This window comes from Prionailurus bengalensis, chromosome E4 (assembly GCF_016509475.1).
Source record: "Prionailurus bengalensis isolate Pbe53 chromosome E4, Fcat_Pben_1.1_paternal_pri, whole genome shotgun sequence".
In the NCBI taxonomy this organism is placed as follows: Eukaryota; Metazoa; Chordata; class Mammalia; order Carnivora; family Felidae; genus Prionailurus; species Prionailurus bengalensis.
The window spans coordinates 15052075-15078217 of record NC_057360.1 but is presented as its reverse complement, the minus strand read 5'-3'; positions in this window follow the sequence as shown (position 1 = coordinate 15078217).

The window sequence follows — 26143 nt, the reverse complement described above, 5'->3', positions numbered from 1 at the left end:
AATAATAAATAGCCAATACTGGAATGAATAACTTCTTTTTTTTTTCCCGGGTACTAGATTAGACACTGACAAAAGGCAAATGAAACAGAACAGGCATCTGGGAGCTCACAGTTCAGCAGGAAACAGGGAAATGAATATGTGCAATATTGTTGGTGGGAGGAAGATGGAGATGGGTAAGGTACTGTGGGAATCAGAGCACTGGTCTTCAACTCAGACTGGAGACTAGGAGACAGATGTTAAAATTAATTAATTAAGGACAGGTAGCCAGTCAGGTGGAGAAGGGGTAGAGGTGGAGGGCATTCAAGACAGAGGAAACAGAAGCAATGAAGTCCTCTATCTAATGGGAACCTAGTCATGTTTCTTCTTACACAGAGATTCCCAGTGGTGAGAACAAGCACAGAAATTTTCTTCTGCCAAGTATGTATAAGAGAGGAAAAGAGAAAGACAAGGGGAGCACAAGAGAATCACTGAAGAGAGTAAACCCATATTCAATTAGAAGGTAGAAAGTAGCATATTTTTGCCTGACTAGAAAAAGGAGAATGCATCTGGATCACAAATGGACTTGAGCTATACTTAGATGTACAAAGAAAATTAGCTTCTTTGTTTTCTAGTACACATTTGATCTTCCTTACAATCCTCTCACATCTCTTGGGAGGGGAGGGCAGGAACTTTCAATGTTCTATTTCTTGCATTCCAGGCTCTTCCAGTTTGAATCAATGCATTTTGAATGACTTCGTCTCTTTTGGGTAAATGCTTTTCAGATTTCCTTTCCCCATCTCTACTCTTGCATGCCTTTCTTGCTTTTCTCTAAGCATAACCTCATGGCAACAGGGAAGACAAGTGATTGGAATGCATGTGGCATTCTTTAGATAGAACCTTACTGGTCTCCTCTGGTTTCTGTCATAGGACAGCCACTCAGATATGTTCCCTGAACTGGTGACCTTTCAGGTGCAGCTGGCTTCACTTGATCTTTTGGAGGACATGTAAGCATCTGTGACTAGAATCTACAGCCTATAGCATTTATATGATATTTTAAATGTGACAACCACTTCGTTCAGATACTGGGTCTTAACCAGTCTGCTGCTCCTATCAGCACCTCAACATTTGGCCACATGTTTGAGTACTATGCACAGGCCTTGAGAAACAAGCAAATATACCTCAGGATCACCTTTCTGGGCACTATTCCTCAGGATTCCCAGGTATGTGGCATCTGGATGTTCCCACTGAGTCCCTTCTTGCCGTTCATTTGAGTAGAAGAAATGAAGAAAGACCTCTCCATAATCAGCTCTCTTTCTTTCTCAGCCATCACGGCAGAATGGGCAACTGATCTACTTCTCCCTTCCTGGCATAGGTTTCCCTTACATCATCTCCTCTTTCTTTCTTCTTAACAGAAGAAGGAGAATCCTTTTCATATCATAGGAGAAACTATAATCTGAAAAGAAACTCCAAAATCTGAGTTGGTTGGGGCTGGCTCAATAAAAGACAAGGGAAGACTGGTTTAATGTCCCTACATATTATTCTAATTACAAGTATTCTGGAATGGCAGAGAGAGTCAGTGAAATTTTTCTCTCACAAAAATAGAAAATTATAACTAAATAATAACTAAAATCAACCATTCTGGAACTCTGGAAATTAGCAAAAGCCACAGAACAAACTGAAAATTGTCTACTCAAGAGAAAATACTAAATCTCTGTCAGTAGCAGTATCTATATCATTTTAACATGGGCTATTCCCATCCCCCTTCTCTCTCTAGTCAATGGAGAGGACTGACAATTTCTGAAACTTGACTAAAAGCCCCATCCATAGAGTGCAATAAACATTTTGTCTGAATGAGTAGTGACCTAACGAGCTTCCATTCCAAGGATATTGGGGCTATTGATTTGACACAGAGCTTAGCTCAACAACAATAAAAAAGCTTTATCCCCAGGATATTAACTAACACTGCCAGTAATCTGCTGGCATCATAGCTGTTGGTCCAAGGTTTTGATTTCAACTGAAGAAAAAAAAATAGCATGATTAAAAATTTAAAAGGAAGTCCCAGAGAGCTAGACAACTAAAACTAGGGAACTTCAAAAAGGCCTGATACATTTCTGGGAATCTAGAAGACAGTGTGGGTACAAGACTTGATCTGGAAAAAAAGAAGGCTCTCATCACTTCAGTCCATGTTTGGCTGACACAGGTCCTGCATAAGCAGGAAATGAAAGCTAAGACTGTTTTATAAATTGCCTGAGGGTTGAAGGCATGTCTTCACACATGGATCTCATTGGCAAAGGGGGAAATACATACTGGCAAAGCATTTAAGGAAATCTGAAAGACTGCTGGCTGCCACTAAATAATACTGGCTCAAGGCTGACCCTAAGGAATCCAGCTTGAAAATAAAAACAAGAACTTAAAAAAAACACACAAAAACCCCCAAAACCTAGCAGAGAACTCAGTGACCACATATTACAGAATAGCAGCAACAATAATAAACTTTGGAGGGGATAAGGATCTGATACCAGAGTGGTTACAATATATATTATCTAAATTATCCAGTTTCAACAGAAATTATGAAACATGTATAGAAAAATGAAAATATGACACAAATACAGGACAAAAGGAGAACCAAGGGAAAATGCCCCTGAGGGGGAACCAATCATGGACTTAATAGACAAAGACTTTAAATCAGCTATTATAAATATATTAAGATAACAAAAGAATTAAAGGAAATATGACAGTAATGATTTACCAGTTCAAGAATATCAACAAAAAGAAAGAATTTTAAAAAAACTCAGAAGACATTCTAGAGTTGCAAAGTATAATAATTGAAATTAAAAAGTTCCCTAGAGGTGCTAAAAGGAATTTGAGCTTGCAGAAGAATCAGTGAATTTAAGATAGGCCAATTAAGATTGTCTAGTCCTAGAAATAGAAAGAAAAAAGAATGAAAAAAAATGAACAGCACCTCAGAGACCTGTGGACACAATCAAACATATGAGCATATCCATAATGAATGTCTCAGAAGGAAAGAAAAGAGAAGGGGCAGAAAGAATACTTGAAAAAATAATAACCCCAAACTTCCAAAATTTGATGAAAAGCATTAATCTAAAAGCTCAATCTAATCTAATCTAATCTAATCTAAAAGCTCTAATCTAAAAGCTCTAATCTAAAAGCTCAATAAACTGTAAGATAAATTCAAAGAGATCTACACCAAGATCTACTTAGTAAGCAAACATTAGAAAGACAAAGACAGAATCTTGAAAGCAACAAGAGAAGTAACTCATCACATACAAAGGATCCTCATCAGAACCACGGAGGACAGAAGGAAGTGGGATGACATAATTGAAGTATTATGAAAGAGACTGTCAACCAAGAATATTATATCCAGTAAAACCAACCTTCACAAATAAAGCAGAAATTAAGATATTTTCAGATAAATGAATGCTGAGACAATCTGTCACTAGCAGAGTTATCCAAGAAGAAATAGTAAAGGAAACCCTACAGACTAAAAAGAAAAGACACTGGATGGTGACCCAAACACACATGAATAAATAAAGAGCACTGGAAAAGGGGAGTACGTAGATAAATATAAGACAGTATAAACATATTTTTGTTTCTAACTCTTTTGTATTCTTTTATCTGATTTAAAAGACAGCTACATAAGGCAAGACTTTGTGCTTGGAATGTATAAATACATAATCTGTGTGAAAGTAATAACACAAAAAAGGGGGAGGGAGCACAGGTATATTGAAGCAAAGTTAGTATTAACTTGAACCAGACTGTTTTAAATTAAAATGCTAATTGAATCTCTAAGGCAGCCACTATTAAAATAACTTTATTAAAAAAATTTTTTTACATTTATTTATTTTTGAAAGACAAAGAGAGAGACAGAGCACAAGTGGGGGAGGGGAAGAGAGAGAATGAGACACAGAATCCGAAGCAGACTCCAGGCTCCACGCTGTTAGCACAAAGCCCGATGCGGGGCTCGAACTCACAAACCATGAGATCATGACCTGAGCTGATGTCCGATGCCCAACTGACTGAGCCACCCAGGTGCCCTTAAAATAACTTTAAAAAATAATAGCAGAAACAACAAGGCAACAAGGAATCCAATTGGTACAGTAAAAAATATGTATTTAACACACAAGAATGCAGTAACAGAAAAATAGAGGAACAAAAAGACATAACTCATATATATAAGACAAATAGCAAAATGACAGACCTAAATCCTACCTTATCAGCAATTACAATAAAGATAAGTGAATTAAACACTCCACTCAACAGGCATAGGTTGGCAGAATATAAAAAACATTATATGATCCATTTATATTTTGTCTACAAGAAACATGCTTTAGACTCAAAGACATAAATAGGGTGAAAGTAAAAGAATGGAATACAATATACAAAACAAAGAGTGACCAAAAGAGCACTGGGATGGTTATACAATATCAGACAAGTACAATTATAAGACAAAATTGATGCTAAAAAAATAACATTTTGTAATGATAATCCATCAGGAAGACATGGAATTATATACATATATTCACCCAACAATAGAGTCCCCAAATACATAAAGCAAAAACTAACAGAATTAAAGGGAAAACTAGAAAACCAAATAGTATAAGAGGGCTCAAACCCAAAAGTTCAACAAAGAAATAGAAGACCTTAACAAAACTAATCAGCTTGATCTGACATCTATAAAATGTTCCACTTAAGAATAGTAGAATATATATTTTTCTTAAGTGCACAAAAATTTTGCCAGGATAAATTATATGTTAAACCATAAAAAAGGCATCAGTAAATTTCAAAGACTTGAAACCATAACAATTATTTTCTTTGATATCATTGGAATTATATTAGAAATCAACAATGAGAAAAAAATTTTGGGAAATTCACAAATATGTAGAAATTAGACATGCTCTTAAATAATCAGTGGATCAAAGAAGAAATCATGAAATAATTTAGAAAATACTTTGACAAGTATTCAAATGAAAAAAGCAAGTATAGTAAAATTTACAGAATGCAGCTAAAGTAGTTCCTAAAGGGAAATTGATAGCTATAAATAAATGCTTATATTAAAAAAAGAATGATCTCAAATCAATAACTGAATCCTTTACCTTAATAAATTCAGAAAAAAAGTGAAAACCAAACCTAAAGCAAACAGAATGAAAGAAATAAAAAAGATTAGAGTGGAAATAAATGAAGTAGAGAATAGGACAATAGTAATAAATCAAAGCTGAAAGTTTTTTTTTTTTTTTGGAAAAGTTCAATACAATTGCCATGTTTAGCTATACTACCAAGAAAAAAAAGAGAGAAGACTCAAATTACAAGACTAATAATAAGGAATGAAAGAGGGACATCGCTAGCAAACTTAGAGAAGATTATAAGGGAATATGAAAAACTGTATTACAGGTTTTATAACTTGGTGAAATGGACAAATTCCTAGGACACAAACTGCCAAAATGGACTCCAGCAGAAATAAGAAATCCAGATAGATCTGTATGTATTAAGAGATTGAATTAGCGGGGCGCCTGGGTGGCGCAGTCGGTTAAGCGTCCGGCTTCAGCCAGGTCACGATCTTGCGGTCGGCGAGTTCGAGCCCCGCGTCGGGCTCTGGGCTGATGGCTCAGAGCCTGGAGCCTGTTTCCGATTCTGTGTCTCCCTCTCTCTCTGCCCCTCCCCCATTCATTCTCTGTCTCTCTCTGTCCCAAAAAATAAACAAACGTTGAAAAAAAAATTAAAAAAAAAAAAAAGAGATTGAATTAGCAATTTAAAAACATTTCTTAAATAAAAATCCAAGTCCAGATGGCTTCATTGGTGAATTCTACCAAACATTTAAAGAAGAATTAATACCAATCTTTCACCAACTAGACTATTTGAAGTGGCAGCAGAAGCAGAAGCAGCAACATCAGGGGGAGGAGAGAAAGAAACACTTTCCAGTCATTCTGTAAGGCCAGCAAAATCCTGATTTGAAAATCAGACAAGGATATCACAAAGAAAATGCAGACGAATATCCCTAATGGATGTAAATGTAAAAATCTTCAACAAAATACTAGAAAAATGAATCTAGCAACACATGAGAAGGATTATGCACAATGATTAAGAGAAATTTAACCCAGGAATGCAAGGTTATATTAACATGTGAAAACCAGTTAATGTAATATAGTATATTAATAAAGGACAAAAAATACAATAATCTCAATTAATATAAAAAGCATTAGACAAAATCCAAAACTCTTTTATGATGAAAACACTCAACACAACAGGAACAAAAGGAAACTTCCTCAACCTTACAGAGGGAAGCTACAAAAATCCCACTTCTAATTTCAAATTTAATGGTAAAAGACTAAATGTTTTCTCCCTAAAAATCAAGAAAAAGACTCTTATACCAACTTTATTCAATTCTAGACTTTCTGCTAAAGATTCTAGCCAGCATGATTAGGCAAGAAAAAAATTAAAGGGATGAGATTAGAAAAGAAGTAAAATAATCTCTAGTCAAATATCAAATGATCTTGAATACAGAAAATCCCAAGCAGCATGCACGTGCGCGTGCACACACACACACACCTATTAGAACTAATGAATGAATTCAAAAGGTTACAGAATACAAAGTCAATATACAGAAATCAATTCTACTTCTATATGTTGGCAATTAATAATCCAAAACTGAAATAAAAGAAATAATTCCATTTATACTAGCATCAAAAAGAAGAAAATACTTAGGAATAAATGTAACAAAAGAAGTATATGACCTGTACATGAAAAACTATAAAACCCTGTTGAAAAAAATAAAGACTTAAATAAATGGAAAGACATCCTCTGTTCATGCATTGGACTAGTTATTCTTTAAATGGCAATATTCTCCATATTGATCTCCAGATTCATTGCACTCTCTATCAACAACCCAAATTCCCTTTTGCATAAATTGACAAGCTGATCCTAACATTTTATGGAAATTAAAGGGATTCAGAATTTCCAAAAGAATCCTGGGAAAAAAAGAATAAAGTTGGAAAACTCATACTTCCCTATTTCAAAACTTACTACAAAGTTATAGTAATCAAGACAGTGTAGTACTGGCATAAGGATAGAAATATAGATAGTGGAATATAATGGAGAGTCCAGATATAAGCTCTTATATTTATGGTCAATTGGTTTTCAAAAAAAGGTACCAAGATAATTCAGTGGGAAAGACAGTCTTTTAAACAATTGGTACTGGGACATTTGAATATTTGGATTAGTATGAAGTCAGATCCCTACCTCACAAGGTATATGGACATGAACTCAAAATAGATGATTAATATGAGCTAAACTACAAATCTCATAGAAGAAAACTTACAACTAAATACTTGTGACTTTGGGTTGGGCTACAGTTTCTTAGGTATGACACCAGAAGCACAAATAGCAAAAGAGAAAAGACAATAAATGAAATTTCATTAAAATTAAAAATATTTGTACTTCAAAGGACACTATCAAGAAAATAAAGACAACCCACACACAGACTTAGAGAAAATATTTGTGAATCACATATCTGATATAGGGTTTATATACAGAGTGTGTGTGTGTTTGTGTGTGTGTGTGTACACACATATATATGTATGTTTCTTAAAAAACCTTTAAAAAGTCTTTTAACAAAAAGGCAAGCCAATTAAAAAGAGAGCAATGGATTTGGATAGACATTTCTTCAATATAAATATACAAATAGCTAACAAGCACATGAAAAGATGCTTGACGTCACTAGTCATAGGTAAATACCAATCAAAACTATAATCACTTCATAGCCACCAAGGTAGTAAAATAAAAAAGACAATAATAACAAGTGTTGGCAAAGCTATGGAAAAATTAGAATCCCTCATACATTGCTTAAGAGAATGTAGAATTGTGTGTCCACTTTGTAAGAACAATTTGGCAATTCTTCATGTTGTTAATCACAGAGTTACCATATAACTCAGCAATTTTATTCCTAGGTCTGTACCCAAGATAACTGAAAACATGTCCTCACATAAACATGTTTATGAGTGTTTATAAATAGCCAAAAAATGGAAACAACTCTAATGTCCATCAACTGATGAATGGATAAACAAATGTGGTATATCTATGTAATATTCACCCATAAAAAGGAATAAAGTATTGAAAGATGTTATAAAATGAATGAACCTCGAATACTAAGTGAAAGAAGCCAGTCATGAAAGGCTACATATTCTATAATGCCACCAGTATGAAATGTTCATAACAGGCAAATCTACAGTGACATAAAGTTTATTTGTGGTTTGACAGGGGGTGGGGAGAGCGAGAGTAATTGCTGGGCTTGAAGTTTTTGTTTGGTGGGATGACAATGTTATAAAATGATATTTTGGAGATGGTTATATAATTCTGTGAATATACTAAAAACTACTGAGCTTCATACTTTAAATGAATGCATTTTATGGTGTGTGAACTATATCAATAAAGTTATTAAAAAGAAGAGAAAGAGAGCACCACAAAAAATGTGATGGGTAAGTTAAGAGAGGCAGGAAATATCAGATTCATCATTTCAAAGAGCATGGCTCTGTGCTTTTGGAAAATCACTTATATACTAGTTCCCTTGCTAATGCCCATTTAGAAGTCCAGATTTACCCAGATTTCTGTATTTCTAAGCACTAATTTAAACTATTAAGCTCAACCATACAGACTATGGGTGGTATTTTACACATGTCAAAGTACTTTTATATAGGTCAAAATGACCTATATTTGTCCAGAAAGACAATTATCATTAATGGTCCAAGAAAATTTTAATTTCTTCTCCATCAAAATATTTTATAAGAATTATAACAGGAAGCACAAATAACTGACTTAGGAAGTCTTTCAACAATATTTTCCTAAATGTGTGTCAAGTAACATTAGCTTCTCTAGTGTGTTTTAGGAAAAAAAAAGAGAGTTTCACAGTCAAAAATGTTTAGGAAGTTTTGCACAACATACCTTTCTTGGAAATTGATAATGGACATGAAGCTATTAAAAGCTCTGAACAGAAACAATATAGAATCCAAAAAACAGAACAGATCAATGAAATGAAGAGCTGGTTTTTTGAAAAAATAAACAAAATTGATAAGCCCCTAGCCAGACTTCTCAAAAAGAAAAGGGATAGGACCCAAAGAGATAAAATCATGAATGAAAATGGATTTATTACAACCAATCCCTCAGAAATACAAACAATTATCAGAGAATACTATGAAAAATTATATGCCAAAAAACTGGACAACCTGGAAAAAAATGGACAAATTCCTAAGCACCCACACACTACCAAAACTCAGATGGGAATAAATAGAAAATTTGAACAGACCCATCACTAGTGAAGAAATTGAATCAGTTATCAAAAATCTCCCAACAAATAATAGTCCTGGGCCAGATGGTTTCCCAGGGGAAATCTACCAGACATTTAAAGCAGAGTTAATACCTATCCCTCTCCAGCTGTTCCAAAAAATAGAAATGGAAGGAAAACTTCCAGACTCATTCTATGAAGCCAGCATTACCTTGATTCCCAAGCCAGACAGAGACCCTACACAAAAGGAGAATTACAGGCCAATACCTCTGATGAACATGTATGCAAAAATTCTCAACAACATATTAGCAAATCAAATTCAACAGCATATAAAAAGAATTATTCACCATGATCAAGTGGGATTCATTCCTTGGCTGCAGGGCTGGTTTAATATTAGTAAATCAATCAATGTGATACATCACATTAGTAAAAAAAAAAAAAAAAGGATAAGAACAATATGATCCTGTTAATAGATGTAGAAAAAGCATCTGACAAAATAAGGCATCCTTTCTTAATAAAAACCTTCAAGAAAGTTGGGATAGAAGAAACATACCTAAATATCATAAAAACCATATATGGAAAGCCCACAGCTAATATCATCCCAATGGGGAAAAACTGATAGCTTTCCCCTGAGATCAGGAATATGACAAGGATGTCCACTCTCACCACAGTTGTTTAACATAGTGTTGGAAGTCCTAGCATCAGCAATCAGACAACAAAAGGAAATCAAAGGCATCAAAATTGGCAAAGAAGAAGTCAAACTTTCACTTTTCGTAGACGACATGACATTCTACATGGAAAACCTGAAAGACTCCACCAAAAGGCTGCTAGAACTGATACATGAATTCAACAAAGTCGCAGGGTACAAAATCAATGTACAGAAATCGGTTGCATTTCTATACACCAATAATGAAGCAACAGAAAGAGAAATCAAGAATTTGATCCCATTTACAATTGCACCAAGAACCATAAAATACCTAGGAATAAACCTAACCACAGATATAAAAGATCTATATGCTGAAAACTATAGAAAACTTATGAAGGAAGCTGAAGAAGATGCAAAGAAATGGAAAAACATCCTATGCTCACAGACGGGAAGAATATTGTTAAAATGTCAATACTACCCAAAGCAATCTACACATTCAATGCAATCCCAAACAAAATTGCACCAGCATTCTCTAGCACCAGCTAGAACAAACAATCCTAACATTTGTATAGAACCACAAAATACTCTTAATGGCCAAAGTAATACTGAAAAAGAAAACCAAAGTGGGAGGTATCACAATCCAAGACTTCAGCCTCTACTACACAACTATAATCATCAAGACAGGATGGTATTGGCACAGAAACAGACACATAGACCAATGTAACAGAATACAGAACCCAGAATTGGACCCACAAAAGTATGGCCAACTAATCTTTGACAAAGCAGGAAAGAGTATCCAATGGAAAAAAGACAGTCTCTTTAGCAACTGGTGCTGGGAGAACTGGACAGCAACATGCAGAAGAATGAAACTAGACCACTTTCTTACATCATTCACAAAAATAAACTCACAATGGATGAAAGACCTAAATGTGAGACAGGAAACCATCAAAACCCTAGAGGAGAAAGCAGGCAACAACCTCTTTGACCTCAGCCACAGTAATATCTTGCTATCTCCAAAGGCAAGGGAATTAAAAGCAAAAATGAACTATTGGGACCTCATCAAGATAAAAAGCTTTTGCACGGCAAAGGAAACAATTAACAAAATTGAAAGGCAACCGATGGAATGGGAAAAGATATTTGCAAATGACATATCAGACAAAGGGTTAGTATCCAAAATCTATAAAGAACTTACCAAACTCCACACCCAAAAACCAAATAATCCAGTGAAGAAATGTGCAGAAGACATGAATAGACACTTTTCCAAAGAAGACATCAAGATGGCCAACAGACACATGAAAAGATGTTCAACATCACTCATCATCAGGGAAATACAAATCAAAACCACACTGAGATACCACCTTATGCCTGTCAGAGTGGCTAAAATGAACACTCAGGAAACTACAGATGTTGGCAAGGATGTGGAGAAATGGGAACCCTCTTGCACTGTTGGTAGGAATGCAAACTGGTGCAGCCGCTCTAGAAAACAGTGTGAAGGTTCCTCAAAAAGTTAAAATAAAACTACCTTATGATCCATCAATAGCACTACTGGGAACTTATCCAAAGGATACAGGAGTGATGATTCATAGGGGCACATGTACCCCAATGTTTATAGCAGTACTTTCAACAATAGCCAAATTATGGAAAGAGCCTAAATGGCCATAAACTGATGAATGGCTACAGAAGATGTGGTTTTTTTACCTACAATAGAATACTACTTGGCAATGAGAAATAATGAAATCCTGCCATTTGCAGCAATGTGGATGGAACTGGAAGGTATTATGCGGAGTGAAATTAATCAGTCAGAGAAAGACAGATATTGTATGTTTTCACTCATATGTGGATCTTGAGAAACTTAACAGAAGACCATGGGAAAAGGGAAGGGGAATAAATAGTTACAAACAGAGAGGGAGGGAGGCAAACCATAGAGACTCTTAAATACAGAGAACAAACTGAGGGTTAATGGGAGGTGGGGGAGAAGGGAAAGTGGGTGATGGGCATTGAGGAGGGCACTTGTTGGGATGAGCACTGGGTGTTGTATGTAAGCAATGAACCAGGGGAATCTACCCTAAAAACCAAGAGCACACTTTACACACTGTATGTTAGCCAATTTGACAATAAATTATATTAAAATAAACAAACAAATAAAAGCTCTGAAAAGCTATTCACTCACTCAAAAAATATTCATTCTGTGCTTCCTTAGTGTCGGCACTGCTGTACATCTATTGGAGTTTGCATTCTAATGTTACACAGAGAAATATATTTTAATTATTTCTCAGTTTATTTGCTTATAGAACAACTTTTCAAGAAATATCCCTTAACATGCTACAGAATACACTTTGTCAGGGTGCCTGGGTGGCTCAGTTGGTTAAGCATCTGATTGTTGATTTTGGCTCAGGTCATGATCTCATGGTTCTTGAGTTCAAGCCCGAAACCGGCATCAGGCTCTGCACTGACAGTACGGAGCCTGCTTGGGAGATTCTCTCTCCCCTCTCTCTGCCTCTCCCCCACCCCTCAGAATAAATAAATAAATAAATACATAAATAAATTTTTGAAAAAGAATACACTTTGTCAAATAGGGGTCTACATTTATACGTATTAAAATTCTATTGGAAATGCTAAAAGGGTGAGGGAGGGGGGAAGCAGCATCCTGAATCATTCATAAATTGTATTTTTAGGACTTGATGTTCTGAAAAGGAACTTTGGAAACTGAACCTTTAAGGAGTAGGATGTGATGGCCTGATTAAAAGTGAGGATTGGAAAGAAAACACAAGATGTGAGCAGTCAAAATATTTGTGAACATTTTTGGTGATCCATTTTTCCAGATCTTTGCTGTTATATACAAATTGACAAAGCCAAATGCAATTAGAATACTATAGATAACATAAATGCTAAATTAAGACACTATCTGAGATATTTGAGTGTAAGGAATTGTAAATTTTCTCTTTTAACTACTAGGAAATTATAAAGAATTATAAATCCCCTCTTTAAAAAATGTATTCAAGTGACAGTAAGCTACTGGGAACTAAGGTACAGTAGGCTGGGCTAGATAAAATTAAGGCCAGAACAAATTTTAAAGCAAACAAATTATCCTCAAAGACAATATCAAATATCATGACTTTTCCACTAATTCCTATTAAATTATCCCCTTTACACCCACACATTTTTCTCTAATAAAGTCTAATTTCATATGAATGGAAATATACAATCTGTGGCCTTTATGTCTGGTTTATTTCACTTGGCATGATATTTCAAGGTTCATCCATATTTTAGCATATATTAGAATTTCATGCCTTTTTAAAGCTGAATAATACTCCACTGCATGTATATACCACATTTTGTTTATCCATTCATCTGTTGATGAACATTTGGGTGGTTTCTATTTTCTGGTTTTGTGAATAATGCTGCCATGAAAACTGGTTTACAAGTATCTGTTTGAGTATCTGCTTTCAACACTTTTGGGTATATATCAAGGAATAGAATTTCTGGATCACATGGTAATTCTATGTTTAACTTTTTGAGAAACTGCCAAACTGTTTCCTCTGGGAAACAGCTGCACCATTTTACGACCCCACCAGCAATGCACAAGCGTTTCAACTTCTCCATGTCCTCACCAATACTTTTTATTTTTTCCTTTTCTTTTTGATAATAGGTATCCTGGTAGGTATGAAGTTGTATTTCATTGTTGTTTTGATTTACATTTCCCTATGGCTAGTGATGTTAAACATCTTTTCATGTGTTTTATTGATTATTTGTGTATCTTCTTTGGCAAAATGTCTGGTCAAGTCTTTTGCCCATGTTTTGACTGGATTATTTGATTATTTGTTGTTAGGTAGTAGGAATTCTTTATATATTCTGGAGATTAATTCTTTATTAAATATATGCTTTGCAAACATTTTCTCCAATTCCATGGGTTACCTGTTCATTCTGTTGATAGCATCCTTTGATATACAACAGTTTATAATTTTAATGAAGTCTGAGTTTTCTACTTTTTTCTCTTCTTGCCTGGGCCTTTGGTGTCATATCCAAGAAACCACTGAAATTTCCAATGTAATGAAGATTTTCTGCCCGTGCTTTTTTCTAAGAGTTTTATTTCTTAAGCTTAAGTATTTGATCCATTTGAGTTAACGTTTATATACAGCATAAGGTATATAAGGTATAAGGTAAGTATCTAACTTCATTGTTTGTTTTGCATGTGGATATCTAGTTTTCCTAGCACCATTCATTAAAAAAGATCGTCCTTTTCCCATTGAGTGATCTTGGCATGCTTGTTAAAAATCAAAAGACTATATATGTGAGCATTTATTTTTGGATTCTTTACTCTGTTTCATTTGTCTATATCCGTCCTTAGGCCAGTATCACACAATTTTGATGATGAAAGTTTTGTGGTAAGTTTTGAGATCAGGAAATGTGAGTTCTTCTACTTTGTTCTTCATTTTCAAGATTATTTTAGCTATTCTGAGTCCCTTGAGACTCCATATGGACTTTAAGATAGGTTATTCTATTTCTGCAAAAAAACACAACTGGGATTTTGATAGGTATTGGATTGGTCCCTTGGGTTGTACTGTCATCTTAGCAAAATTATGTCCTCCAATCCATAAACATGGGTTATCTTTCCATTTGTTTATGTATTCTTTAAATTCTCTCAATGAGTTTTACAGTTTTGTGCACAAATCTTTTGTCTCATTGGTTAAATTCACTCATAAATATTTTATTTATTTTGATGCTATTGTGAATGGAACCGTTTTTCTTAATTTCCTTTTCTGTGTTGGTTATTGTTAATATACAGAAATACAACTAATTTTTATGTGTTGGTTTTATATCCTGGAACTTTCCTGAATTCATTTATTAGCATTAACAAATGTGTGTGTGTGTGTGTGTGTGTGTTATCTTTAGAGTTTTCTACATATAAGAACACTTCATCTGTGAACAGGGATAATTTTACTTTCTCCCTTTCCAATATGAATGCCTTTTATTTCTTTTTCCTTGCCTAATTGCCTCACTGCCTTTTTTAAATCCTAAATCAATCATGAAAGCCATTGTAGGCTGTAACATCATAAGCAAATGTCCTCTGATAAGATAGACTCCTAGACTGAACGTAATGTACAAAATCATCTGCCCCAAACCATGCGACATGTGCATCCTCTCCTATTCAAGTTAACTTCAATAGATTTTGTGGTGGTTGCAGTATTTAGATGCTCTTCTGGATTTAAGTATTCTTCCATATGTCCAGCATCAAAACAACTGATTTGGGAAAGTTCTACCACTACTCTTTCCAAGAAAGATGGGGACTTTTCCTGACCTAATACATTTTAAATTTCAAGTCTCAAATTCCCACAGTTAGTTGAAATGTATTACTGTTACACTAATAAAAGAAGGAGCAACTTTTTCTGTATTTTATCACTAACTTAGACTACTCACTCTAGGTAATGGCTTCATGGATATGGATCATTTTTAAAGTATTTCCTCTGAATGCTGATCCTTATGAAGATTCTCCTTAAAAAAAAAAGATTCTGTGGTCAGTAAATCTGGCCAACTATGTATGTATAGAGCTAAAGACTGCTGCTTTGTCTTAATTTCTCTTATCCTACCCTGTTCCTTCAAAGAGAAGTATTTATTATTCTGACTATACAGACTTCAGAACAGTTACCCGAGCCTATGTTAAACATCATTATTCATTCATTTATTTATTCTGCAAAATAAACCAAACTTTATGCTCTTTAGGTGAGAAGAGGGAAATTTCTCAAAAGGAAATAAGACAAAGTCTTTTTCTCTAGAAGTGCTCACACTTTCCTAGGAGAGATATGCATGTAAACAATTCCAATTCAGCATGACAAATGGTATAGTAATGGTGTGAACAACTGATATACTGGAATGACTGGTTCTTCCAGGAAGTGTCTAAGAAGGCATCACAAGTTGTGTATCTATTTATTTATTTATATTTTTAAAAGTTCTGTCTGATTTTAATTTTTTTTAATGTTTGTTTATTTTTTGAGAGACAGAGAGAGACAGAGCACTAGTAGGGCAGGGGCAGAGACAGAGGGAGACACAGAATCCGAAGCAGGCTCCAGGCTCCGAGCTGTCAGCACAGAGCCCGACATGGGGCTCAAACCTATGAACTGTGAGATCATGACCTGAGCCGAAGTCAGATGCTTAACCAACTAAGCCACTCAGGCACCCCCTCAAGTTGTACATTTAAACTGAGTCTGGGAGCACATGGGTGGCTCACTCAGTTAAGTATCTGACTTTGGCCCAGGTCATGACCTTACAGTTCATTTGTGAGTTTGAGCCCTGCGTTGGGCTCTGTCCTGACGGCTCAGAGCCTGGAGCCTGCTTTGGGTCCTGGGTCTCCTTCTCTCTCTGCCCCTCCTCCCCCCTCAAAATAAGTAAACATTTAAAAAAAAATTAAAACAAAATTGAGTCTGGAAGGGACGCCTGGGTGTCTCAGCCGGTTGAGCATTCAACTCTTGGTTTTGGCCCAGGTCATGATCTCACAGTTTCCTGAGTTCCAGCCCTGCATCTGGCTCTGTGTTGACAGCGCGGAGCCTGGTTGGGATTCTCTCTCTCCCTCTTTCTCTGCCCCTCCCCCACTCATGCTGTTTCAGTCTCTCTCAAAAATAAAAATAAATAAACATTTAAACTGAGTCTGGAAAAACACTGGGCACATCATGGACAAATGAGGGTACCCCTAGAATACCATAGCGAATACAGCAATCTTAAAAATGAAATGGTAGATGCTCCTTTGCCTGAGTTGACAGTTCCTGAGACTCCAAAGAAGGAAGCACTGAGGAAGCAGCAGGGAGAGCAAACTTCCGACAGGCTCAATTTAACACCCACAAGCCTCTTTGGTACTCTTTCAAATTCTTTTTTAGCCTCTGCGCCAGTTTACATTTCTCTCAGTGACAAGATAAAGCCACACCTGTAGAGTGAGGCAACTCCTTTTCACTCATGAAAAAAATGGTAACAATAATAATGACAATAACAAGCAATCAAAAGGTCACAGGGTCAAGAAAGAACCATTTTCATGAGGTCAGGTCATCATTTCGTTTGAGTTGATTTAGAACTTGCTTCTGGTCTTGGGACTATGGGTTAACAACAATGAACAGACCTATAGCATTGCCAAAAACAAAACTAAACTAAACAAAACACTCCCTTCCACCCACCCCCTAAATAGCCTCACCTGACAAACTCAGAGTAGTTAAGTAATTCCAACGGTGTTGGATTGCTGTGATCCCACCAGCCAGACGAGTGTTCCTTGAGAAAAAGCTCTCCAGGAACCTACTGCATTGTGGAATGCTCTGAGAAACACAAAAACTAGGAAGCCTTACTAACCAACTTTTTTAGGCAGAGTCTCTGGTAGACCACAGACTTCAAAAAGATGGTGCCCTCGTATTTTCTGTTGTATCTCCTGCACCTTGCATATAACAGGGCGACGATATACATGTGGCGTATTGGCCCAGAGAACGCTCCTTCACTAAGAAAGCATCAAACTGGAAGTGAAATTCTGGATCTGAATAAAACTTTTCTTTTGTAAACAGAAAAATTTCAGCTCTTGCCTCTTCCTTATGCCTTTCAGAGAAGAATTTGTGCCTTGGAAAGAAGAGGTGGGAGCACGTAGGGTTGTCCTACTTTGCCCTGTCTTCTTGTTCCACAGGATTTTTGTTCCTTCTCCCAGACTAAGGTATACCAGGATCTCTCCCCACATGTTGTTCTGACTCTAGAGGAACTAAAATCTCTTTCTTCTCCCAGCTTTTAGTCACTGTTCCACAGATACCACCTGAGGGGTTAATATAAAGGGGGAAGTTTTCTTTTTAAGTCATGACCATTCCCTATTCTTTCTTAGAAATAGGCTTTTGCCCTCATTATATTCTAAGGAACATAGTATCTGCAAAATTTTGTACCAAAGGATTCAGGGCCAAATTATACCCAAAGATGCTATCATAAGCACAGAGTCACACAACACAGCTGGTATGGCCCTATCATGAGGAATCTTGTTTTCTCACCTTCACTGACTCTCCTCCTGGGTCTATGAGCAGCCTCTTCCCACAGCCCCTTTACTCTCATGCAACATCTTCTGTTTTTCATGCTTCCTTCAGTGTAGGAAGCCTGATTCTAAAATGCCTTCTTGCTGAGGCTCAGATCTTTGAGGCACTGCTCTAGAGTCATATTCTTGCCTGGTCCATATGTTAGTCATATTTCTTTTCAGGGATTTTCAGTTACACGAGTATTTAAGTATCTTAAGACCCCATATTTTCATTTTAATGCATAAACCTTAATTCCACTTCTGGATTCCCCTCTATACATTTCTTGGGTAGTTTGTTATTTTTCCAAAAGGCCAGAGCCCTATAACATCATTAATTGATTTATATATGCAAACTATGAGAAATAAATCTGAAGGCAAAACTTATCCCCTATTAGTCATTGATGATTCTTTTAAGAGGGATTAGTGAGGTTAATAGACCATAATTTAAGAGTTGATGGTAAACCAATCCTAGACAATGCAGCATCTAGATTGGCCTGGTGGCCTTAATGTCAGCTACCATCTGCTTGAGTGGAAGCTATCCCATTGGTTTGAAATTCAAAATTCATTTTGGATGGAAAGTGTGGCAGAAGGTTTGGTGTTCTGGCAGGAAAGGAAGATAGGAAATGGGCAGAGCAATATTCTATATTTGTTTTTGTGTGTAGTTGATTCCTGGTCTATAAATGAACATCATCCCAAGAAAGAATACCTGCAGCATTATCTTTAGAACTGATGTGAACATTCCAAAGAGGCATATGTGGTTAGCAAAACTCTATTTCAAGAGTGAAAGGGCCTTCAGACTTGCAAAGTTTTTCTTGAGAAACAAAAACAAGAAATAGTAAAGCAGAGTCTTCAAGTCTTTGTTCCAGCAGAAGAAGCAATTTGTCTACTCCAGGTAGATTCTTGGATTATTTAGTTACCATTTGCAAGTGTTGAATATCAGAGAAGTTGGGAACAATGTTTAACACTTTGAGTAGAACATTAAAACAAAACAAGGGGCTCGAACCCACTAACTGTGAGATTATGACCTGGGCGGAAGATGAACGCCCAACCAACTGAGCCACCCAGGTGCCCCTGAGTAGAACATTTTATGTCTAAGTATATATCCATACATATTTTTTTAGAGCTTTAGGTCCATTGGTAGATATTCCTGTATGCCTTATGGTCTCTCTCCAACCTAGGATCGATGCTGTACCATTCATATCCTTTGAACATCTTTGCAGAAAACTTTTCTCTTTTTGCCTTCCTAATTGGGAATTTAACACTCTGCCACAATTTTACAAATGTATCTATCTTGGGAGGTATTGCATACGTTACCCTAATTACAGAAAAGAGATAAATTTGGGTGGAGATTTATGTAAGTAAATTTAAAACACATACATACCTGAAGCAACACTATATTTTATCAAATATATACATATATTTATATAAATATATTTATTATATTTATAATGCCTACATTTTATAAACATGTAATTACAAAATTTATATACGTATGCCTTTGAAAGGTACAGAGACATATTTTGGACATATTACAGTAAGTCCCTGTGGGGACACTGGGGATGGGAATGGGGACCATAAATTTTAAAAAGAGGGAGAGAAAGAGGGCTTTTCAGGGACTAATGATGATATATCTGAGTCCCAAAACAAAGCAAAAGATGGGGAAAGATTTTCTCATGTAAGAAAAAGTTGGAGAACACATATTAAGCAGAGGGAATGATATACAATGTACTCACTTATTAATGGACTCAGTACACATCCACAGAGCATCTACTATGTGCTCAACACTATACTAGGCATTAAGGATATAATATTACACAAAGCAGATGTCATCCCTAAATTTGCCAGGCACTGTGCAAAGTGTATGATGTATACAATATACATGTCACAATAACCCTTTGAGAGGGGAGTAAGTGCTATTTTTGTCCCCATATTAGATAATGATAAAGTCAAGGTGCACAGAGGTTAAATAACTGGCCCAGAGCCACACAAACAGTAAGTGGCAGAGCCAGGGTTTGAATACCAGCGGCATGACTCTGGAGTCCACAAGACCACAGACTTAATCACTCCCTTTACTTGTTTATAAATAGACAATAGTGGTATGTGAGAATAAGTCCTATGCAATTCAAATACTCCATGTTCTTCAGCTTTCTCCAGAAGCTTTTAGGAAGTCTGGTATGCTTTCTCCAATTAAAAAGTCATTGGGAATACTGGACCACCTTTTGGCAGGAAACACAATTAGGGCTGAGGGGAAAATGAGGGCAAGTTTTGCTCTTTTTTTAAAGCTGGAATTCAGAGAGAAGTAAAACGGAGATTTGCTGAGTGGAGTAAAGACAGACCTGCTTTTGCTGAGTTTAGGTGAAAATGAGAGAAGAATGAGGTGGGAGCAGGGGAGTTGGCAATTCTATAGCTTTGACAGTACTCTCATTATTTTGTTTCTAAATCAACCTCCCTGGTACTTCCTCTATTCAGTAAAAGCCAGACCCCGCCCCCTGGAAAGGTCTTTAGGACTAAGAAGAAGTGGGCCAATCTATATTGTCTTGGTCAGTCATTACTGCAGCAAACTTTCCTACTCTAAACCTAATTCTGGACATGGCTGTCTTTTCTGCCCATATCAATTTTGGCATGAAATACTAAATGGATCCTTTTTCTCCCTGCAATCCCCTTGCCCCAGTCCTCTGCCCCAGGACTATTTAGAAAATATATTTGCAGTTAAGTTTTACTAAAGGTTTGGGAATTGATTGGAGGAGGCGTCTGCAGAACAGTGCAAGCATTAACTTCACCAAATGTTAGATGTTATTGTCTCAAAAGTCTATCAGCTGATTTTGCAGGCCTGAGGAATACTTAGCTCCAGCTTGATGTCCAGTGCTCTGGTCTTTATTCTTTTGAAATATGCTTTTTGTCAAGTGGAAGTCTCCAAACCCTCAAATCTTGTTGGCTTTCCAATGAAGTGCAATTTGGCTCTTTGTGTTATGGGTGGGCAAAGAGCATGCTTCATAGCCAAGAAATTTCAAAACATTTTCTTTGACAAAGAGTTATTACTTCACCTACTATAAATTTTACCACTGTCCTAGTATACGAAGGTTGATACAGTCAATTCATCAATTCTTGTTTCAAATAGGTGGTTTTTCTATCTACACTGTCTCAGAGGAAGAGCACAATGTGCAGTTGGAGCACACAGGATGTGCATCTATAACCTACACTGCATGGGTGGTGGAGGGAATGGCCAACAGAGGTGACAACTCTTAAGGACAGCTCACATCTTAGGATAAGAAAGACCGAGCCAGGGAAAGGAGATGAAGAGAATGACAAAAGTATACTAAACCAAAGCCCAGGGGTGAAAGAATACCCATTTAAGAACCCAAAGATAATTTTGTGTTATTAGAGATTAAAGATTAGCAAAAAGAGTGACAAGAGATGAGGAAAAGTGGGCAGTCTCTTGGCAGCCAGACTAAGGAATCAGAATTTACCTGAAGGCAGTGAAGGACTATAAAAAAGTTTTATAGGAGGACTATTGTAATCAAGGTTTTCTCCCTCCTCCACCTTTTCTCCCCTCCCTCCTCCTGCCTCTCTCTCTCTCTCTCTCTCTCTCTCTCTCTCTCTCTCTCTGGAAGATCATGGTGCCAGCATTGCAGAGAATAAATTAGAGGAGAGCAAAAGTGCTATAATAATTTGTAGTGGGTCCAGAGAAAAGTGGGATAGATTCAAGAGTTGTTAAAGATTTGGATGAAGCAGGGGGAGGCAGTGAGGAAGGAAGAGGTATAAAGAATTGGATGGATTATGGGTAGAGTGATGGATTCACGAGGTTAGGCAATCCAAAGGGAAGGAAATAGTTAAAAGGGAATCTGATGAATTCAATTTTGGACATGTTGAATAATAATATTTCCAAATGGAGTTGACCAGTAAAAATGTATATTTGGAACTCCAGTGATATCTATCTTGAGGTACAGAGTTGGGATTCATCATCAGATAGGTGGTAATTGATGCCCCTGGAGTAGATAACATTACCTACTTAGAGTGGCCACATGAGAAAAAGATAATAAGACCATGAATACCAATATTTTAGAAATGAACTAGGAAAGAGGAATCCACCATAAAGATAAAGGGGAGGGAACAGAGAAATGGGAAGTAGGACAGAGAAACCAAGATAAGAGTATTTAATGTCAAAGCTCAGAGACATGTTCTAGAAATGATGCTCCTGTCAGTTATGTTTCCTCAATTTGGTTATAAGCTTGTGCCAGTGTTGAGTGTGAAGTTTGTGCTCAATAAATACTTCTTGACTAAGAGCACACATCCCTCCCAACCTCCCCAAATATTTTAAGTCCATTCCCTTCTGATAGCACATTGTTTTACTCTGTGAAGAAAACTAATTTATTAGTTTTAAATACTTAAAAAATCTTCAAAAATACTTCAGAAAATCTGAAGCTGAGTCCTTTGTACAGATAAATATGTCAGCAACTATTTTTTTGGTATGCCATCTCATTACATGGGAAATAATATATGATTCAGGGAAAAAGTGACTTTTCCCCTTTTCCTTTAACTCCCCTTTAGGGCCCTGGGTGAAACCTCTTATTCCCTAAGGCAATTAAACACTTAAATAATTTATTATTTGTTAATAAATACAGGAAATTGGGCACTAGTGTGTGTTGTAAGGGGTATATCTCTTAGGTTATATACTGCAAAGGTTGATTGGTGTCACATAAAGGATTCAAGAATGTTTGATTCTGTGGTCCACAGAAGACTTTCCACTTGGACTCAGTAGCACTCTGAGTCAGCTGACTCTAACCAATCTTGCCACAGTTCTGGAAATTAGGTATCCATCAACTCAGAAAAGAAAAATACATTGGGAAAACACTTCTTGTAGTTAAAAACAGGAATTAAAAAAGCTTTCACTTCCTTTAGTGTGAAATTCATTTGCTCAGGCTTGCGAGTGCTTGGAAATTATATACTTCTTTTTTTTTTCCATTTGAGATAATTTTTATCCAGAAAGACACTTAAAAGCCAACTTCAAAATGTGTGGCTTTGGTGACCATACTTCTACTCCCTCCTCCTCCCAAAAGGACATAGATCCCAGCTTGTTGGGTTCTCTAGAAGATGGTAGCCGTAATTCCATAGTGAATTAGCTCAAAGTCTATCTTCAAACAGATATAGTGTCCACTAACTTTCAAATTGTGCTGAGAAATCCAATCTTGGATAAAAGTTAGAAATGATCACAAGACTACATTACAACATATTTGTTTGCCTAACTCATTGTTCCTCAGATGCAAGAAGATGAATAAAATCTAATTCTCCTTTTACATTTCTCACTCACCATTGGGTAATATTTATCTACAAAATGACCTAATACAGTTTGCCAGCACAGGAGGTCTTCTAATTTTCTGGCTTTTATGAGAGTGTATTTTCTTTCATTTCTGCCTACTCACCCCCAAGAACTAGCTTGTCTGGGTCCCTTTACAGCTTCTACAGAATGGGTTTCACCTGACATTTGACACATTATTCTTGTGCCTTTATATGGAGTTACTTGGTACATTTGGACAGCCTTTTTAAATCTTATGCAAAATCATAGTAGAAAATATTATCAGATATTACCTACATGTCACTTATAGAGATACACAGATCCAGAAAAGACTTTACTTTTTTCTGCAGATAATTTGGTGCTTAAAAAAAACAGAAACAAAAACAAAAAACTTCATTACTTATCACATTTGCTTCCTTTCTGCAATATCTGTCAGAGATTCCAGAGCCAAGTATATTGTTGAAATACCATAAAGTAGTTGGTCTTTTACCTGATAATGCCCATCCTTTCTGTTTGGTATTCTAATGGCTCCTATACTGGATACAGGATGGCTTTTGTCCACAGTCATACCAGAGTCTGAATCTCAGCTCTGCCTCTTGCTACTGGCATAAAGCCACTAGATCTCTGTGCCTCAGTTTCCTTATTTGCAAAATGGATAAACATATTCTCCTTTCATCAAGTTGTGAGAATTAAGTGAAAATCTGTGTTGTAGCCTTCAGTAAAAACTAAAGATAAGTTAGTTTTCTTTTTAAAAAAATGGGCCACCTGGAGTTATATTCTTAAATACTTTGCTGAGTTTAAATCTGTCTGTGGTGGGATGCTGACTGGAAAGAGCATCTTTTCATCTAGAGTTGAATGACCCTTCATATGAAGAGGAAGAAAGTCTATGGAAGACTGAAAGTTGTTTATAGTATTCTTCATAATTTGAAAATTGACTTTTATTTGAACTCCTTTGCAGCAGAACATGGCTTTTCAAAGCTGTTCAATGTACTGCTCCAAGAAACCACCACCAGCTGACCGGAGTTAGGATGGAAGAACTAAATTCACTTGGCACCCCTTTGTTGTCACTTAAAAACCTAGGCATCTCTTATATAGTTCTTTTGTAGAATATGACAGTAATTCACGTGGCCTATTCCACATGCTTTCCTCTCTGATTTACACTATAATTATAGAAATCTTTTCAAAATGGCTACTGGGAAAATCAAGATTGCCTCTAGCCATGGAATAAATTTTTTAAAGATGTAAAAGACACAAAGCAAGCAGTAATAGGAATACAGGGTAGAAAGTGTCTACATTTTACTAGGAACACCAGGGAGGGCTTCAAAATAAGGAAATTTTTTTATCTGGGTTTAAAGGAATCATTGGTATTTTCTAGATGGAGAAGGGAGAACATTTCCAGACAGAGAGAAGAACGTGAAGGCCTGAGTGCAAATCTGCGAGGGAAACAGAGATACTCAGTGATCTGTGGGCCAAGGAAATGTGTAGACTGGTGGCAGGAAGGAAGCTATAATAACAGTTGACTATAGGAAGCTATTCAAGAAGGAGCTCAGACTTGTCTTCTAGGCACTGAGAAGGCAACAGAAGGCAACGCTTTGATCCATTTTTCAGGAATATATTGCTGGTGGAGTAGGAGAAAGTGGTGAAATGGGCTGCTGCTTATAAGCAAGGAAAGATAAAAAGAGGGCTTGAACTAACAGGCAGGGTAGGACTTACAGGCTAAATGTGCATAATTTGTAAACTGGCAGGATCTTAGGGCCAAGGGAGAGAGGATTAAAGTGGATTCCAAGGTGTCAAGTTGGGGAATTAGATGGGTAGTAGAGCCAATGACCAATCCTGAATATAGAAGTAGGTTAGTGAAAAAAAAAAAATACATAGTTCGAACAGGTAAAGTTTGAGGAGCTGTTTTTAGCTATTTCACATTTTAGCTATTGTTTATCATGCTGCTATGAACATGGCTGTACAAATATATGAGACGCCGCTGTATATTCTTTTGGGTGTATATCCAGAAGCGGAGTTGCTGGATCATATAGTAATTCTTTTTCTAGTTTTTTGAAGAACTGTCATACTGTTTTCTGCAGCAGCTGTACCATTTTACAGTCAGCAGGGCACAAGAGTTCTAATTACTCCATATCTTCACCTACACTTTTTATTTTCTGGGGTTATTTTGTTGTCGTTGTTTGTTTTGTTTTGTTTTGTTTTCTGTATGTCTTCTTTGGAGAAATGTCTATTCAGTTTCTTTGCCCATTTTTTAATTGGGGATTTATTTTTTTTTTACTGAGTTGTATGAGTTCCTTGTATATTTTGGATATTAAATCCTTTTGGATATGTGGTTTGCAAATATTTTCCCCCATGCCATAGGTTGTTTTTTCATTTTGTTAATGACATCCTTTTCTATGCTGCTTTTTTAGTTTGATGTAGTCCTACTTGATTATTTTGCTTTTGTTGACTTTGTTTATGGTGCCAAATCCAAAACATCATTTCTAGGACCAGTGTGAAGGAGCTTATCCCCTGGTGTCTCCTTTTATAAGTACTAATCCTATCATATCAGAGCTCCACCCTTATGACTTCATTTAAGTTCAGAGGCTTCCTTAGTAAATAGAGCTACACTGGGAGTGAGGCCTTCAACATAGGCATTTTGCAGGGACACATTCAGTTTGTAATATACATTTTGTTTACCCATTAATTTGTCAATGGATACTTGGGTTGCTTCCATCTTCTTGGCTATTGTAAATAATACTGCAGTGAACACGAGGGTACAAATAATTGTTCAAGTCCTTGCTTTCAATTCTCTTGGATGTATACCCAGAAGTGAAATGGCTGGATCATGTTTTGTTTTTTAGGAACTGCCATACTGTTTCTCAGTGGCTGTACCATTTTATATTCCCACCAGCAACATACAAGAGTTCCAATTTC